This window comes from Cucurbita pepo, chromosome 11 (genome assembly GCF_057944985.1).
Source record: "Cucurbita pepo subsp. pepo isolate OVF chromosome 11, ASM5794498v1, whole genome shotgun sequence".
NCBI lineage: Eukaryota > Viridiplantae > Streptophyta > Magnoliopsida > Cucurbitales > Cucurbitaceae > Cucurbita > Cucurbita pepo.
Window position 1 is genome coordinate 7089829 of NC_141808.1, and position 16780 is coordinate 7106608.

Consider the following 16780-nt stretch of genomic DNA (forward strand, 5'->3'; position numbering starts at 1 on the left):
GTAAACCGAATCCCTCTCAGGCTAATGAGAGGGTGGGGCCCCTTGTTCAAGACCTGGAGTCAGTGTTTAAGGGAACTACCTCTCTTCTATCCTTAAAAGTGGGTAGGAGTGAATTCCATCTTGCACCCCACGTCCCCAGCCATTCACCCAGTCTTACCCCTGAAATGAGAGGCCTATTGAGTCGGCGAACTAGAGCCACTCTCACCCATGCAAATCTAAGGATAATTCCAAACAAACAGGAGTTCATGGTTAGCTCAGGATTAAAACCGAGTCTCAACAGTAAACGACATTATAAAGTGAGAGTGGTTTTCTTCATGGTCCGATCTTATGCAATACACTCATTGCATAGGACGCCCCCACTCACATGTCTCCACATATACAATTTAGTGATCACATTGTTTATATCATATACAAAAGTGGGCCGCATCCATAGTGTCCCTAGAATAAGGTACTCAGCCTTATCCTTATACTATAGATCATTTTGACTATATACTTGAACTTAATCCACTCTTATGTCTTTACATATAGTTCAAGTAATCATACTATAGCCAGAGTGTTCTTAGTTTATTGGATTTAGATTAATGATCGTAAAGTTCACTTTATTCAATAACAATCTTTACTGAATAAATAACAATAATAACTTTATTGAAAATAGAATATGTTTTTGTTTACAAACTATGAGTTTTAGGACATAAAACCCAACATGGACCTCATCTTCCTTACCCGACTCCGGTCGATTTTCCGGCGAGTTTTCTCTCTCCTTCCCGCGACGTTTCCGTTGTCGATTTCGGTCCTCTTTCTTTCTCTTCCTCTTTATTTGTCGTCCTTCTTTCTTTTCTGAGAGTTTTGCGGCCTAAAGGTTCCTAAAACCACATATCCAAGAACAATTAGGAAATACCCAATTTTTCAACCTTAGTTACCGACGACGACGTTTACGAAAAAGCACAAAACGCACCTTGAGTTATCGTGCTTTCGTTAGGGATCCTTCTCGTGGTGGTAACAGGTCATTTGGTGTTGGTTTGAAGGTGGTTTGAGGATTCGTCGGAGAAACTAGACACTCACCGACTTTTTTTTTCCGAAATCTCTCTCTCTCTCGTAGTTTTTTGTCTTTTCTCCCTTTGTAGGTATCCTGATGGTGCTGGGAGTCGTGGGCTGAAGGCTGGCCATGCTGTGGCCGTCGTTTCGCGTGGGTTCCGTGAAACTCGGCGGTGGCCGGAAAACTCACGGGTTTTCCAGCGACTTAGTTTTTTTTTTCTCGTTTTCTCGTTTTTTTTCCTTTCTTTCCCGGGTCGTTACACTTGAATGATAGTTTAGAATGATAGTTTTTTTTAGATGTTATTTTACATTTTTATCATGAATGACTCGCATGCCCCAAGAAAGTAGCTAATTTTTTTTTTTTTGTAGATGAATTAGGTGGATTCTGATGTGGTTAATCAGACTAATTTCAAAGTAGTAAGGAGATTAATTACATTTGGTACATACTAAGTTGTGATTAGTGTCTAAGTTATTCTTTTTCGGTGTATGTTGCCATGAAGTACCGCGTTCTTCCTCATTTGCATGAATTTGATCTAATTTGTGTGCGCTTTCTCACGAAACCTCAAGTCAAAACACCAACACAAAAAGATGACATCAATTGATATCAAACAAGAAAAAGGAAAACTTTGATGAATACAGCACACTACTATGTATAAAAAATAAATAAATAAATAAAAAATAAAAATTACAGCAGCTTGCTGTCAACTTGACAGTAAACTGCTGTTCTACCCAAAGTACAGTAGCCTGCTGTCGAAATGACAGCAGATTGCTGTTAGGAAAAAAAAAAAAAAAAAAAGAATACAAATTGCTGTTTGTTCTTGACAGCAGACTACTGTAGCTACAAAAATTACTTCCCCAAGAAGTCATCCTTTGTGTTATATACAAACTACTTCCACAAGAGATAACAATTCACCTTCACACTTACAAGCAACAAGGATAAAAAAAAAAAAAAAATAGCTTGCAACCGACAATCATGGCACCAAGAAAAAGAGGGAACAAAATGGTGCGAGGAAAGGAAGAAGTGCAGCAAGATGAAGTGCAAGAAATAAATCAAGATCTCTTCCTAATGGGCACCGGTTCGAAATGAAAAGAAAAGGGCAAGAACAAAATGGAGAACCTCCCAACACAAAAAGGAATATTCGCAAACGAGGAGGCGTACAACAGGTATGAACTCTTCAAGTTAAGAGTAGTGTTGGTGGAAAGAAGGTTCCCTGCATTTTACCTTACATTCCTGGAGTCCTTTCTTAACGCCATCAACGATCTAAGGTGGGAGATGTTCTGTCACAAAAGGGAACAAGCTATAGTGCCGATAGTGAAGGAGTTTTACGCACATATTGATCAAGTGGAAGGGTACACAACATTAATAAGAGGAAAAATAGTTGATTGGAGCCCTAAAGCCATCAACCAATTGTTTCACCTACAATCTTTTGAGTATGCCACCTTCAACGAAATGGTGCTAGCTCCATCGGATGATCAACTTGAGATGGCCTTGAAGATGGTAGCCATAGAAGGAACATGGTGGCAACTCTCGAGAGGAGGAGCAAGGACGATAATAGCAGCAGACCTCAACCCCAAAGCGAAAGTTTGGGTTGCCTTCGTAAAAACCAACTTATTACCCACTACACATGATACTATGTGTACTACTTATTTCTTTTCACCCCTAAAGGGGAACTCATGCTCAATATAAAAGGAAAAGGAAGACCAAGAAGAGAAGAGCCACATTTTGGGGAGAAAATCGAATTACACAGCAGCAGCTTCTACTGCAGTGAACTACTGTGAAACTAGAGAAGAAGAAGAAAACCCTAATCCAGCTGTAGACAGCAGAAGAAAAAGGAGATCAACAAGGATTGATTAGGGCAAAGAGGTGGACTTGAGAGCTCAAGAGAAGGGAACTTCCATTGACGAACGGCAACAAACTGGGATAACTCTCTATTTCCTTATTCCATCAATTTTACATGATGAAGATGCGGATTCCTTTGTTTAATTCAGTTTGAATGGAAAACTAAACTTAATAGGGGAGGTGAGAGAGTTTTATATAGTTTAAGTATGTTGACGGTATGATTTTAGTTTATTAAAGAGTTGTTGTTAATGATTTACATGTATGTTTAATTAGCTACTTTAGATACATAGTTGTTCTCTTATTCGGGGGAAGAGAGGGAGCAATGAAATCCTCTTTAATACTCTAGTTCCATAGCAAGGAGACTTGAAGGGCAATAGAAGGGTTAGGAATAATTTTTCTCATAGAGCCTTGTTAATAGAAATTACAACGATTATGGAAATAATCACCATTCATGACCCTAGGAAGTGGGCTTGAGAATCTATTAAAAGGAACTAAAATCTACCACAAAACTCAACAACTTATCTATTTAATCTCTCTTAGCCGAACCGTCCTCATTATAGTTGATCTTCTCATCATTTTCTGTTTTTCGACAGCAGTGGCACTCTGTTTTAGTTTTGTTTAAATGGTTAAATCTCCAACACCCATTTGAATGTTACTAAAAAACTCACCTAATTTCCAGCGATAAAATTAACCAAAAAGATAGGTTCCCTGTGGAATCGATAATATACTTATTACTTGCTACTTGTGATAGTGTATAATTGCACTTATTCTTGTGAATTTTACATCACAAAGCATGTTGGAAAGACTACATTGGTCTATCGAGATAGTTTTCATGCCAAGAATCGAGTATCCGCTACAACATTAAAAAAAAAAAAAAAAATCGTAGGTGAAATGTGTCAGGTCCTCACATATCTCATCATGTTTGTTTGTCTTCTATCTTTTGCTTTATCATTTTCACTTCTCCCACCCATTTTCATCACATTATTGATGAATAAGGATTTCCACTTTCATCTAATTATTTGTATGTATATTAAGAATTGTACTTTGAATATTTAAATTAAGCTAGGATGACAGAGCTCATGTAAATTGTAAGGGCTAAAGTCATTAAGCGTAGGAATGGTATCAGAGCCAGCCTCTCAATTTTTGTGAGGGAAGAGGAGTTACTCGATCTTTAAGAACGACAGTGTAAACGAGGAGGATGATAAGAGAGATTCAGAAGAATTTGGAGTATGTGATAGCTGAGCGAATAGCCCTTATGTTCCAGGTGGTAAGACGTAGGAAGCGCAGTAAGTTCGTTGGCAAGCTTGGGTGCTTAGTCATATGAAAAATTCTAAAGAAAATCTTATCTACAACTGACACCTTTATCAGAGAGAAAAAAAAAAAAAAAAAAAAAAAAAAAAGATTGACAACTTGTCAGCCACACAGTGAAGGCTCACATGTGAATTATGAGTGTTTGTAAATTATTAGTCTTTTAAATTATTAGTTTGTTTTATGTCTTTTCTTATTTTTAGGAAAGCAGATCTTGCAGGGGTCCTGTCCTGTTAGATTTGATCTTATCTTTTAGTTGGTGTTTTTCAAATTTACATTCAAACCCGAAGTCTATAAAACGACTTCATCAATGTAAGGAGAGCATCGATCAGCTGATAGCTCTCTCTTGAATATCAATTGAAGAATTCACAGAAAAAATATTCTACTCTATCTCTTATCTTATCTATCTTCTTATGAATGAATTTTTGAGAAAGCTCAGGAAATCAAACCATTTCAAATGTTCTACCAATGAAGAAGAAAGTTCAAATGAACATAGAAGGGGAGAAAATCTCACAATCTCAAATACTGTCAATCAAGAATATCAGATTGCCAGGATCGAATATCAACTCCAAAATTGGACTATTCCAAAGGTAATCCTAAAACTATCTACCAAATTTCAACCTTCAATTTTACTCAAAGATCATGCATCAAATTCTCAGAGAAAAACATCCCAATTCATAGCAATAGAGAATCTCTGAATCTTTTTTCAAAATCTCTTATACTTCAACACCGTGAAGAGTTTAACTATCTTCACGTCGGTCTTGCCCATGTCGCTGTAAAACCATTGTTCAGACTTAAGTTAGATATCCCAGTCCTTATCTTCTTACGAGATAAGAGACATGAAGATTTCTCAAATTCTTTATTGGGAATGGTTCAATCCAATCTAGAGAATGGACCAGTCTATTTCAATTGTTATCCAAATTTTACTTTGTAGCTCCACGATCCGCACATATTATCAGCCCTCATGCTTGACATACAATCAAAAAATTTGAACATCAAGGTTGAAACTCATTCTTCAGTCGTCATATTCAGGGTTTATTACAAACTCATGAATACAAAGATTTCTCCAAGAGCATTAAGATCCTCGCCAAAAGAGGATCAACCATGCTCATAGAGGCAAATATTGGAAAGTCCTCGGTGACTGTTCCCAAAACTCTTTCTTGGGATCAAATAACCAGAAATACTCTCTGGAAAATAGAAGATGCTAATATTCCGAGGAAAAAGAAATCTCAAAACCCACTACAAATCATCGAACATGATGATGGAAGCGTTGAAATAAAATTCAGCGAAGAACCCTTGTCAGAATCAAAAGTAAAAGAATTCTTGAGTTCTAGACCAAGTACGTCGGGAGTTTCAAGATCAATGTATGACCCCTTAAAGGTAAAAGAGGTCAGTTATGATAAAAAAAAAGTGCATCAATCCACTATGAAGATGGCTCAAGATCTCCAACCCATAAGGATATGGATACTCAATCTGTCTACGAAAGTCAGCTAAATGTCATTACGACTGACTTCCAGATAGACAGAGAATTATTGAAGGTAGATTTTATGTCAGCTGCCAACTCTTCAAAGAGAAAAGCTTTCTTCCAAACCTACAAAGAAGTTGAGCGAAGTGAATTAAGCTGGAAGACGAGATTTTAGATGAGGTAGAAGAGCCTATCTACAATCGAATTGAAAGAATCTCCAAGAGAAGTCAAAATAATACTAGTAATCAGAAAAACTTGTATCCTCAACCGTCTTTTCCGGATATTCAATTGGAAGAAAAGACTCTACAAACTCAAGCTCATTACGATGGTCTAGCAATCTATGAATGGAATATCGATGGATTGTCCGATTATCTGATAATGAATGTTGTCAATGAAATGATGATGGCCGCAGATGCGTATAAATTACAGGGCCATAAATCTGACCATCAAAGAGCTCAAGTTTTAGTGACCGAATTTACCGGGCAACTCAAGGACTGGTGGGACAAATATCTCGATGAAGCAACTCGCCAACAGATATTAAGCCACCATGTCATTAGGCCAACTACTCAAATCATCAAAGAGGAAGGTCCATCAACTAGGACCGAAGTACAACATAAAAGGGTAGAGGATGCTGTCAACACCCTCATTTATATCCTTATAGAATTCTTCTTTGGCGACCCCTTGAAATACCAAGAAAGATCTGCTGAAATACTCATGAACCTGAAGTGCCCCACCTTAGGAGATTTTAGGTGGTAAAAACACATGTATTTGAGCAAAGTTCTTATTAGAACAGACAGTTCGTTGGAATTCTGGAAACAGAATTTTGTCAATGGACTACCAAAACACTTCTCAAGAAGGATCAAAGACAGTCTTAAGACAAAGTATAATGGAACAATTCCATGGCAGACTTTGTCATACGGGTCAATAGCATCCTTCATCATAGAAGAAGGACTTAGACTTTGCAATGAGTCAAAGATTCAAAACAAGCTCAATTCTTCGATATCAAATAGAAAAGAGTTTGGAAGATTTTGCGATCAATATGGATGCAAGGGGATAGAGGCCCCCTCAACCTCGAGAAGGAAGAAGGTTAAGACGCATCCAAAGCCTTATAATTCGTACAGGCCCAGATAAAAGTATCGGAACAAACTAGTACAATCTCAAAAGCCAACATATTCAAGAAGAAAGTATACTCCTACAAAAACCCATAGAGGAAAGAAAAAGCAAACTTGCTTCAATGTCCAGAAAAAGGACACTATGCTAACAAGTGTCCGATAAGAGGAAAGATCAATGAGTTGGATATAGATCAAGAGCTGAAAAATCAACTACTACGACTGGCTCTAATCGACTCAGACTAATCAAGCGAGGGAGAAATCCTCGAACTCCAAGATGAATCCGATTCATATTCTAGCACAGAATATGAATCAAGACAGAAAGGAAAGAGGACGTGCGAAGGATGCATAAATGTCCTTACAAAGGATCAAAAAATTTTACTCGAAGTAGTAGAAAAAGTTCAAGATCCAGAAATTCAACAAAAAATCGCTCAATGACTCAGAGATGCCATGACAATCTCTAAGCCACCTGAAAGGGAAGAAAGACATATCTACAGACTTCAATCAGTTCTCCAAAGGTTTGAAAAACTAAGAGAACTCACTACTCAAGACCTACAAAGAGAGATTAATAATCTCAAACAAGAAGTACAGGCACTAAATCTGAAACCAGGTCAGAATCCTATATGCTTCGCCAAGAAGTTCTCAATCTTCAGGAACGGCTGCTCGAACGAAAGAAAACGGCGCAACCAAACCTGGATGAGGATGACTTTCAAAGTTCCTTCGTTGGAGCCATCACCACTCCTCAATACCAAAAATGGTACGCTCTCGTTACCTTAAAAATTTATGATTTCAAAATCACACTAAAGGCTCTCATACATACTGGAGCCAATCAAAATTGCATTCAAGAAGGCCTAATACCTACAAAGTATTTTGAAAAAACTACTGAGGGCCTTAGAGGTGCAAATAACAATAGACTAAAAAATAATTACAAATTATCTAAAGTCCATGTTTGTAATCACAAAATTTGCTTCGTAAATTCCTTCCTTTTAGTAAAGAACTTAGGACAAGAACTAATCCTAGGTACTCTTTTCATTACTCAATTATACCCTTCTAAAATAAATGAAAAGAGTCAAGAGCCCTAGGAAAGAAGATAAAATTTAATTTCTTCCTCAAGGATTAATGAAATAAATAACCTTCAACATAATACAATTATTCCATCAATAAATGTATTAAATTATAAAGAAAAACAAATTTCTTTTTCGAAGGAAGAAATTTCATTTAAAAGAATAGAAGAACAGATTTAAAGTAAGACCGTCCAGTCTAAAATCAAAACTTTACAAACTCAAATAGAAAGGGAGATTTGTTCAACTATCCCTAATGCCTTTTGGAATAAAAAGCAACACATAGTTAATCTTCCTTGTGTCAAAAATATGCAAAAGTATTTTCAAAATTTGATATGAAATCAGGATTTTGGCAAATCCAGATTTCAGAAAAAGACAAGTACAAAACGGCTTTCAATGTCCCTTTCGGACAATACGAATGGAACGTTATGCCATTTGGGCTAAAAAACGCTCCATCCGAATTTCAAAAGATTATGAAATATATTTTCAATCATTTTCAAGACTTTTCAATTGTTTATGTTGACGATGTTCTGATTTTTTCTCAAAACATCGATCAACACTTCAAGCATCTTCAAACATTTTTTACGACAATCAAAAGAAGCAGTTTAGTTGTCTAAACCAAAAATTATACTTTTTCAAACAAAGATCCATTTTCTTGGATTTGAAATTCATTTGGGTCTAATTAAATCCATTCTAAGATCCATTGAGTTTGCCTCAAACTTTTTGGACCAAATTATGGATAAAACCCAACTACAAAGCTTTTTGGGATGTCTCAATTATGCGTCTGATTTCGTTCAAAATATCAAACCCATTTGCAAGCCACTTTTTGAAAGGCTAAAAAAGAATCCAAAGCCCTAGACTCAAGAACACACCAAAACAGTCCAAAAAATCAAATCCATTGTCAAGTCAATTCTGTGTTTATCGCTCATAAACCTAAGGGCTAGTTTAATAATGGAGACCGACGCATCCGATATTGGATATGGAGGAATCCTGAAACAGTCTCTTGACAAGAAAGAATCCATTGTCCGTTTCCATTCGGGAATATGGAATTCTACTTAAAAAAATTACTCAACAGTGAAGAAAGAAATACTTTCAATAGTACTTTGTGTACAAAAATTTCAAAGCGATTTAATTAACAAAAGCTTTGTTATCAAAACAGATTCAATGGCATCTAAATTTGTTTTAGAAAAAGATGTCAAGAATCTTGTGTCTAAACAAATTTTTGCTAGATGGCAAGCCATTTTATCTTGCTTCGACTTCCAAATTTTGCCTATAAAAGGGGTCGAAAACCCCTTGGCAGATTACCTCTCAAGAGAGTTCTTACTCTCGAAGAAAAACTCTCCCTAGCCAACCTCCTTCTCCCAGTGTTGACCGGTGAGAAAGAAACAGAAAAAGGGAAGAAGCCCATTGATTCTTCAAACACACTTACTCCAATGACGTCCGATAGCTACGCAATGGATGCTGGTTTCACATTGGTAACCAGGTCTAGAGCAAAGCTTTCTAAAAAACAAGCGGAGGTTATCACTCCGACGAGGCCTTCTGCCTCTTCAACACGGCCATCTGCCGCTACTCCATCGAGACCTAGTGTCTCTTCCACTTCAAAGTGACCTTCTGTCCCCTCAACCTACTCGGACGCGGTTGTTCTCGTTCGATTTTCTCCAGTTCCTGAAATCAGGACCTATTTTAATAAATCTGTGTCTATACCAAAAGCCCTGGTAGAACCAGAATACGACGACCCAAAAATCAGCGAGGTCGTCAAGAAAGCCTATCCATCGGGATTCTTCTATATCCCGGAAGATCTTCATAAGACCAGACGGTTTTATGAATTCATTTTACTCGACACAAAATCTATGGAAATTACTCATATTCCGAGTCACGATGATCCTTCAAAAATTGCGTACTCAAAGTTAAAAAATTTCAAAGTCATGAATCCGACTTACTGGAATCAAGATCCATCCACGGAAAAGACTTATTCAAAACCGTTTGTTCCTCACTCCTACTCATACAGAGACTATCAGATGGCATGGTTCAATGTCATTTGGTATCAAAATTATGAGCACTCATGGTTTATCCAATTTTGCCAAATGCTCATAAAATTCATTATCCATTTTGGTTCATCAAATGGTGAAAAATCTTTGGATCAGCTAAAGATATATTCCCCGTTCCAATACAGGAATCCTTCCACTACTTTATAAAAAATATATTCAAAACCTCATTTCCATTAACCATGCGCTTTTGCGTATACTTTCAAATTCCTTGGATTTTAACTTAGAATTTTCAAATAAAAGAAGCGGAAGACCAAATAAAACAGGTCTTCAAAACTATTAAAATCAAATGGTGGGATAAATATACTTATACCCACGCAGATATCAAAGCGATAAAGGTCTGACTATCATAGAATGACCACCTTCACGATTTATCCAAGTAGAGGACCTCCGAATTCCTTAATTCAAAGTTGAAGCTACTCGCTGCATAAGCCCAGACAACTTCGGAAGCTGATTTTCAAAAGCTTCTTCAAGAGGCCGCATCAGTCGGTTCGACATCTTCTCCTTCTATTGTAGAAGAAGAAGAGGAAGACACGATTTATGATCTTATCCATTCTTGGATTCTCAACCACCTCTGTAAATATCATCATCAATGACTGAATAGTCGTTAAACTATTTGTTATAAAAAAAAAAAAATCGTAAGTGAAATATGTCAGGATGAAACATATTTCCTCACATATCTCATCATGTTTGTTTGTGTTCTATCTTTGGTTTTATTATTTTCACTTTTCCCACTTTTATTATTTTCACTTTTTCCATTTTCATCACATTATTGATGAATATGGATTTCCACTTTCATCAAATTATTTGTATCTATATTAAGAATTGTATTTTGAATATGTAAATTAAGCTAGGATGACAGAGCTCATGTAAATTGTAAGGGCTCAAGTCACTAAACCCTCAACTCCAACTTGCATCACCATGGTTTCCTCAGCAAGAGTTTCAGGATTTTCTTGAGTATCCGCTACAACATCACTATGTGAATCTTTCAGCAACTCAACCTCAGCTCCCACTTGCTTCACCTCTAATTTCTCAGCAACAGTCTCAGAAGTTTCTCGAGTATCTGCTACAACATCACTCTGTGAATTGTTCTGCAACTCAACCTCAACTCCCACTGGCTTCCTTGTCCGGGTACTTTTCTTCAATTCTCTGGCAGACTTTGTGAAGCTAACTTGTTTTTGTTTCCTCATAACGTAGTTCTCACAAGGACTCGTATCAACAGATTTAAGACCTTCCAATAACTCCTTCCGGGTATGTCCAAGTCTATTGTGCCATATACTTCAATTTGAAACACTTCAGCAATAGCAGCTCTGTCCATACACCCTGCAGTGGGGTATAAAGTTCCAGATTTTGTGCCACGTGCTACCATCATAGCACCCTTCACAATCTTCCACGAACTCTTACCAAACTTTGTTGCATAACCTGTGCTATCCAACTGACCAATAGAGATAAGATTCTTCTTGAGACTAGGAATATATCTAACATCCTTTAATGTCTACTAATTTCCTGTCGGAGTTTTTATGCAGACATCCCCTTTTACTTCGATCTTCAAATCTTTGTTGGTCGCAAGATACACATCTCGAAACTTCCAGGCTTGAAATTTCGAAACAACTCTTTATTTTGAGATGAATGAAAAGACGCACCTGAATCCAAAATCAGAGATTCAATCGGACTATCCACGCTGAGGATTAGAGCATCCCCATTGTCTTGTGGTAAATGTATCGAATCATCGTCATTCTCTACTTAAAGTTGAAATCTTAATAAGAACCACACGGTGAAAAAAACTAAATCGGGGTTAATATTTTTTGACATTATTGTGATGAGTGTAACAATCATAGTATGATATCGTCATGGCACACTATGGAGTGTTCATGAGTTGCATTAGGTTTTGTTGAGACATTTTTTAGATCCAGTTCCATTATTTGACTATAAATTTTTTAACCTAAGCAACCCTTGTTAAATAATGGAATCAACCCACACCAATGAATATTTGTGTTTGGTTGGGTACGACCGGGTCATTTGTTTAAATTTTATTTTCAATAAAAATAAAATATTAATTTATTAAAAAAAATCTATTTATTTATTTTAAAACATTGAATTACTTTTTTTTTTTTAATTCAATCTCAATGTATATTTTGAAAAATCACCCTCTAAATACTTCAAAAAATTATTTTAAGAGATTATAGAATAATTAAGAAAAAAATTAATTGAGTTTTTTAAACCCCGATGAATTGATTACTTACTCAGTATTGTTTAACTCATTCATGCTACTCTCTGGTGGAGTTTCCATAAGACCCCTAACGAGTTTCAAATGTATATTTTTCAATTAAAAAACCCGTTATCAAACATGGTTCTATTTTTATTGTAAACAATGAAGGAGAACTCGTTACCAAACATGTCCATAATTGCCTTCATTCACAACAAGAATATAAAATATTGAAACGTCATCCTTGTTCATCAACTTTAAATTTAAAGGACCATTGCATTACACTTTAGAACAAGTGTTACTGCTAACAACAAATGGTTAACAATGCTAACAACAAATGGTTAACAATAGCTCCCATTGGTGGTTTTGAAAATAACTAAAATATTACTGATAATAAATAAAAAAATATACAAGCTTAACATGGTGGTGGTTACCCATTCCAATATAACAATAATATGTTTCTTTAGTTTTAGTGGGTGTAATTGACAATCGAACCTAATTTTACTGATATAAAAGTGGAACAAATCGAGCACAAATATTCTCATATTTACAAAATGAACTCATTTTCAACACTTTCACGGTCTCTCCTATTGTCATTGTTATTTGCTACCCTATTTACTAACATCGATGGAAAAATCTTCCGAAACCCACCGATTATTATTTCTTTAGTTTTAGTGGGTGTAATCGACAATGGAACCTAATTTTACTCATATAAAAGTGGAACAAATCCAGCACAAATATTCTCATATTTACAAAATGAATTCATTTTCAATACTTTCACGGTCTCTCCTATTGTCATTGTTCTTTGCTACCCTATTTACTAAAATCGATGGAAAAATCTTCCGAAACCCACCGATTACAGTAAACATAACAAATGTTCTAAGAAGTCATGATCAGCTCACTATTCACTGCAGATCTGGTGATGATGACTTGGGAGTCCATCATCTCCCACCTTTGAGCGGTTACGCTTTTAGTTTTCGACCAAACTTTTGGGGCTCAACACAGTTTTACTGCACCTTCCAATGGTCTGGCTGGTCGCATTACTTTGATATATACAAGGATGATAGAGATAGAACCAAATGCAACGATACTCTATGTTTGTGGTTAGTGGTTGAACATGGTATTTGTATGTTCAACTATAAAACCAAATTGTATGATATTTTCTACACATGGCCGGCTAAATGAATATAAAAAATCGATATATAAATGAATTGGAGGGTTTTGATTATGATATTATAATAAATCGATATAAATTTGATACGGTGTATTAGTTTTAATGAATTATATTATTAAGATTTGTTAAGGTATTTCAATGCATAAAATGCTTATTTATTAATTTCTTCCACTTTGATCGAAATTATTTGCCCTCATTTATCGAAATCTCCCATCATTTTTTCGAACATAAATCAAACTCAAATATGACAAGAATACAAAACCAAATTAACTTTCTTTCTTTTTTTTTTTTTTAGTTATAAAATTTAAACATCTCATTAGCTTTTAATGTTACGTTACTTGTCTATATTATTTCGATGAAAATGGGTCCGATTTCAATGTGGGCGCAGTCTCGCAGAATATCTTTATTTTTATTTGCTAATCTATTTACTATGGAATTATCAATTGAATTTATAGCCACCCAATCAAAATAATTCATTTTATAAGCTTGTTCAAATGGAAATGATTAGTGTCATGGTCTTACATCAATCGAATAATGGAATTTGTTTATTACGACTCTCAAGTTGTCCGATGGGCGAAACTCGCATAATAAACTCAGTTTAGTTTGACCCGCAAATGCTTCCACTAATGAGAAACTGTCGTATTATAGTAGTTTGACCCATACATTTTGACCGTTTGCAAATAAGGTATGAACTACCCTAAGCATAATTTAGTAGATACGGTATGAATTAAGATCACAAAGTTCGGTAGTTCAATTTCTTACTCCTAAAATGTTGAACTTAAAAAAATGAAAATTTAGAGACCTATTGGACATAGTCTTAGGTTTACGGACCAAATAGATATAAAGTTGAAAGTTTGTCGTGGACTAAACGTATAATATAGATAACTTTGAATGTCCAATACGCTTTTAATCTTACATGATTTTAAAACTTCATCATAAAGTATGTATTCCATCTTATTGGAGGTCCTCGTGATGATTAAAGAGTTGTCATTCTACAAATGGGTCAAAACCTTACCATGTTTAAGATATTTGAAAGTGGAGAATATAGGGTTTGGATTCTTTGCTCTGACTAGTCTATGAATCCACAAGTAATGAGAGTCGAGATGGTCACTGTTGAGAGTCGAGATTCGATATGGGTCAAACCCCTTACCTTGTTTAAGATCTTTGCTCCAATAGGCTGAGAGTCGAGATTCAATGGATTTTGTGCAGATGGTCACTGTTGATCATCTGATTCTTGTCATAATGGCAGTTTCGTAATTATCCATATCTTCAAGGGTCATTAGGTAGTTTTTCACTTTCATAATATATTATTACTATTTTTCTATAAAAAAAAAATCCATAATTTTCCTAACAATTCTTCATCCCTTCTTGGTCATTATTAAGACTGTTGTCCTTGATCAATCCTCTCAATTTCTTTTCATGCATTCATGGGGTCTTACATGGATGACTTTTCTTCATTTTTTGGTGTTGGTGTGTTACATTGGATAAGGAAGGATAAGTAGGTAAACAAAGAAATGATGCAAAACTATATTACCCATAAGGATATCTAACTATGGTTCATGACCTAAAAGACCTCCAAATGCTATTAAATTATGTGGTAGGCCTTATTATGTGATGTCTGAAGATGTGAAGATGTTTGAAAGTTATTGGAACCCGTTGATTAGCAAAACCAAGAATTAGAGATAAAATGACCAAAATGCCCCTAGGACTACTTATTTAAATTCAAGGTCTATATGTGCTCCAAGTGACTTGCTACTTCTTTTAAGGCCTATTTTTAAGGACAAGGAGTTATGTTCAATGGTTCAAGTTGATTAGAGCAAGCTTGGAACCTAAAGCAAGTTAGGACCAAAGAAACACCTAAAGGAAACACCTCAAGACACAAAAGTCAAGACCCTTCTAGAATCCTCTAAGGAATTCATTATGAATGTAAGACCTTCTAGAACAACCCATGTTCGTTATTACGATGTATTCATATGTTTACGAATGCATGTTATAACTTATGTCATAAGGAGTTATGAACCTTAGAAACTTACAAGATTGAGAATCAAGAACAATATAGCTCCTTTCAAAAACTATACAGAGAATACTTTATTGAATCCTAGAACAAATGCAAAATTTAAGCAATAGTTGAGTAACATAACCACTACCTCATATACTCAAATCATCAAAGAGGAAGGTCCATCAACTAGGACCGAAGTACAACATGAAAGGGTAGAGGATGCTGTCAACACCCTCATTTATACCCTTAGAGAATTCTTCATTGGCGACCACTTGAAATTCCAGGAAAGATCTGCCGAAATACTCATGAACCTGAAGTGCCCCATCTTAGGAGATTTCAGGTGGTACAAAGACATGTATTTCTGCAAAGTTCTTATTAGAACAGATAGTTCGTTGGAATTCTGGAACGAGAATTTTGTCAATGGACTACCAAAACACTTCTCAAGAAGGATCAAAGACAGTCTTAAGACAAAGTATAATGGAACAATTCCATGGCAGACTTTGTCATACGGGTCAATAGCATCCTTTGTCATAGAAGAAGGACTCGGACTTTGCAATGAGTCAAAGATTCAAAACAAGCTCAATTCTTCGATATCAAATAGACAAGAGTTTGGAAGATTTTGCGATCAATATGGATGCAAGGGGATAGAGGCCCCCTCAACCTCCAGAAGTCAGAAGGTTAAGACGCATCCAAAGCCTTATAATTCTAACAGGCCAAGAGAAAAGTATCGGAACAAACCAATACAATCTAAAAAGCCAACATATTCAAGAAGAAAGTATACTCCTACAAAAACCCATAGAGGAAAGAAAAAGCAAACTTGCTTCAAATGTTGAAAAGAAGGACACTATGCTAACGAGTGTCCGATAAGAGGAAAGATCAATGAGTTGGATATAGATCAAGAGCTAAAAAATCAGCTACTACGACTGGCTCTAACCGACTCATAACAATCAAGCGAGGGAGAATTCCTCGAACTTCAAGAAGAATCCGATTCATATTCTAGCACAGAATATGAATCAGGACAAGAAGGAAAAAGGACGTGCGAAGGATGCATAAATGTCCTTACAAAGGATCAAGAAATTCTACTGGAAGTAGTAGAAAAAGTTCAAGATCCAGAAATTCAACAGAAAATCGCTCAACGACTCAGAGATGCCATGACAATCTCTAGGCCACCTGAAAGGAAACAAAGAAATCCCAACAGACTTCAATCAGTTCTCCAAAGGTTTGAAAAACCGAGAGAACTCACTACTCAAGACCTACAAAGAGAGATTAATAATCTCAAACAAGAAGTACAGGCCTTAAGTTCTGAAACCAGGTCAGAATCCTATATGCTTCGCCAAGAAGTTCTTAATCTTCAGGAACGGCTGCCCGAATGAAAGGAAATGGCGCAACCGAACCTGGACGAGGATGACTTTCAAAGTTCCTTCGTTGGAGCCATCACCACTTCTCAATATCAGAAATGGTACGCTCTCGTTACCTTAAAAATTTATGATTTCAAAATCACACTAAAGGCTCTCATAGATACTAGAGCCGATCAAAAT